Raw genomic sequence first — 3,904 nt, forward strand, 5'->3', positions numbered from 1 at the left:
TTTACCACTCCACCAATTTTCGTGTCATCTGCGAACTTACTGTTCATACCGCCTACATTCATATCTAAATCATTAATGTGCACTACAAACAGCAAAGGACCCAGCACCGATAATAAATAAGTTGAGTAAGAGTGAAAGTAGTGATTGAAAACTGACCTATTCCCCTTAAATCAGCTCTAATTGACCATATTGTGGGAAATATGAAAGGGGTTGAGAACAGCTTACAAAGGGTCGGAGAATCTCCCTACCAGATTAAAACAAAAATCAGACATTTAGTATTAAAAAGTCACTACAATAAAACAATTCCAGAGGGATGTTGGTGCAGCTTTTTCAGAGAAACTGTGGGGGGCTCTTAAAAGAGCCGTTGTGTTTGTCTTGTTGGTCCGTTGTGTTGTTTTACTTGGAGCTGGTGTATTTGGTCACCGCCTTTGTCCCTTCAGACACGGCGTGCTTGGCCAGCTCCCCGGGGCAACAGCAAGCGCACGGCGGTCTGGATCTCCCGGGAACTGATGGTGTGCCGCTTGTTGTAATGGGCCAGGCGGGAAGCCTCACCCGTGATGTGCTCAAAAATATCGTTCACAAAGGTGTTCATGATGCTCATGGCCTTGGAGGAGATGCCGGTGTCGGGGTGAACCTGCTTCATCACTTTGTAGATGTAGATGGAATAACTCTCCTTCCTTGACTTTCTCCTCTTCTTACCGCTCTTACTTGGCGCTTTATTCAAGGTTTTCTTGGCCCCCTTCTTTGGAGCTAGTTTCTTCACCTCCTCAGGCATCTTCAAACTAAACTTCAGTTACACCAATAGCGCAAATTAATTCCGGGAGTGTATTAAATAGGCAGCCCCAGAGCGCTATGCCAATAAAGGATGGGTGAAGGCAATGATTGTGATTGGTTAGTTTGTATTGATGTTACAATACTTCTTCCCAGAAACATTTTCATTGGTTTCCTTGGATATCCAATTAGATTTAGTACCTGCCACCAGTCACAAGCTCCCTCACTGCAATCAGGGAATACATTTTCAAAAGACTCTCCAGCCCCAGTTTATATTGACATTGCCGCTCACTGTGTTAAGATCCCCCGGGAAATGTCACCTGTTCGTCGGTGAGAAGGGCCCGAGTCCTCTGGTGATTCCCACACATGTGATTACCTTGATGTGTGATTTTTGTCCCTTTCTATTGATAATTCGTTTTTAACCTGATTTGTACAGTGTATCTTGAGTGCATTACCCGGGTGCATTGATATTCAATGATATTTTGAAGCTTTTCCCTCTGCTGTTCTTGCCCGTTCTTGTTTAAATATATATTTAAGTCTATCATTAAAATTGCCATATTTGTACCCTGGGTTCCAGTCCAGTCCAAGAACCACTACAGTCCCGTACCTGGCCTGTGAGCGTTTTGTTGCACAGCAATCCTCAGTCTGACGGCCTCAACAGCTCAGAACCGGCACTCAATTAGAAATCAGAAGTGGGAGTGCGGCTCAGAAACTTCTTTCTAACTTAAGAACATAAGAAGTAGGAGCAGGAGTAGGCAACATGGCCCCTCGAGCCTGCTCTGCCATTCAATAAGATCATGGCTGATCATTGGCATCAACTCCACTTTCCTGCCTGATCTCCATATCCCTTGATTCCCCGAGAGTCCAAAAATCTATCTACCTCAGCCTTGAATATACTCAAAGACTTAGCATTCACAGCCATGTGAATTCCTAAGATTCACAACCCTTTGAGTGAAGAAATTACTCCTCATCTCGGTCTTAAATGGCCTACCCCTTACCCTGAAGCTACATTCAATGGATCATCCTCCGGCATTTCCGCCACCTCCAAAGTGATCCCACCACCAAATGTATCTTCCCCTCCCCTCCCCTTTCAGCATTCCGTAGGGACCGCTCCCTCCAAGACACCCTAGTCCACTCCTCTATCACCCCAAACAGCCCTTCCCCTTCATCTGGCACCTTCCCGTGCAAGCGGAGGAGATGTAACACCTGCCCCTATACCTCCCCCCTTCCCACTGTCCAGGGCCCCAAACACCCCTTCCAGGTGAAACAGCGATTTACTTGTACTTCTCGCAATCTAGTATACTGTATTCGCTGCTCACGATGCGGTCTCCTCTACATTGGGGAGGCCAAACGCAGATTGGGTGACCGCTTTGCGGAACACCTCCGTTCAGTCCGTAAGGGTGACCCCGAGCTTCCGGTCGCCTGTCATTTTAATTCACCGCTCCATTCCCACTCGGAATTCACCATCCTTGGCCTCTTGTATTGTTCCACGGAAGCTCAACGTAAACTCGAGTGTTAGATCAGGTAATTAATTTCAGTGGACCACATTGATCTGAGGTCAACACACTAAAATTAAAGTTTGCGAGTCCGGTGGTAAGTTTTAAATAGTCGATTTATTGCATCACTTGATTTACACCGTTTGACTTCCTTTATCCAACTAACATCATATTCAAAATGGCTGGTTTTTATACAGCAGCAGATGTACCCGCCCCCTTTATTACCATTGGCTCAGCAGCATGCATGCAGAGCTATGGTTGGTTCAACTACATCACACTGATTGGATCTCTGATACATCAATCATTCCTTTGTTCTCTAGTTAAGCAGAATCATCACTTTCAGTTTTAAGCTAAGATCAGCACTTTCACAGTTTAAGCTAAATCAGCATTTTCATTGTTCTCAGTTTCTAAGTCAGCCGATGTGACGTTACCAGCTGTGATTGGATCTGATACATCACACCATCCTTTGGCATGTGGTCAGCTTAAGCATAATCTGATTTCTTTAAATCATTAGATTTTAATCATATTAAAATCTATGTTATTAAAATATATATATATTCCCTAACACTCCCCCCTTTGATTCTTTCAAAAATTGAATCATAAAAATAAAGAGTCAGATTAAAAATATAATCAATCATTGCTGTGTTTTGCCACTGTCCGGATCAGTGGCTTTTGCACAAATTTACATCAACCAGGATTTTACGTGGCCACAGTAAAAGCCTGGTTTTAATAAGTTAATTGGTTTCATGATCTTAAATTAATTAGTGCATCTTAAAAAGTGGGAGGAGCACCCCTCAGCTTATGGCTTTGAAAAATACATTCAGGTAAAAATTAAAAAGTAAAAAGGTACAAAAATTATAAAAAGTAGAAAAGGTACAAACCAATCTAGCAGCTAAATATAACATGCCCCTTTAAGATGTACAAACGGTCTGCGGCGACCTGCAAGGCATCTTGCCCGCGGGGCAGCAGCCGCCTGGTGGCAAGCACATTTAATCAACAGAAACACACAATTTGATCCCCATCCTATTGTACAAGGCCTCCCTCTTATCTTTCTGCGTAGTGTTTTGTCAAGATTCTTCAAGGGCATTTTATGGCTTCGTGGCTCCTTGTTATCTAGCAGATCCTCCCTGATTCCTTGCATTTTACCATTCCCTTATCATTTCTATTTGTCTTTTGATGCTTGATATTCGACTTTGCTGGCATTTATGCTATCTTTTTCCGCTTGCCTGTTGTCAGTCCCTGGTCTAAGAATTAAAACCCATCTTTGAATCTAACAGCTATTTCTTACAATTCCCTTCTTTGAGAAGGAAATATCCTTATTGACTTCTCACAATCAGCTCTTGACTAATCTAGCTAGCTCTTATTGCTCTCTCAACTTGGGCATTAGTAGGGAGTCTTGAAGATTTCTCCCTTCCTTACAGTCCATTCCTTTGAGGGGGAGGAGCAACCTCTGACCCCTTACTCAAATTCAATTCACTGTTCCGGTGTTCCAATTCTGCCCCGCCTGGGAAGTCCTCTGTTTCTTCTATCTTTCCTGATGTTACCCCGCCTGGGGTCTCCTCTACATTACTTCGGATCTTCTCTTTCAGTGTGCTCAATTAATTTGTTAGTGCTTGTCAGTCATGGGCATGAGTACC

General features: G+C 43.5%; 1 pseudogene; it reads right to left on the reverse strand.

Annotated features, from left to right (window-relative positions):
• Positions 1-396: 396 nt before the first annotated feature.
• Positions 397-775, reverse strand: LOC147121349 (histone H2B 1.2-like; annotated as a pseudogene).
• Between the last annotated feature and the right edge of the window lie 3,129 nt (positions 776-3,904).

The sequence above is a fragment of the Somniosus microcephalus genome, chromosome 3 (genome assembly GCF_052327205.1).
Source record: "Somniosus microcephalus isolate GS21.2 chromosome 3, FLI_Smic_1.0, whole genome shotgun sequence".
Classification (NCBI taxonomy): Eukaryota; Metazoa; Chordata; class Chondrichthyes; order Squaliformes; family Somniosidae; genus Somniosus; species Somniosus microcephalus.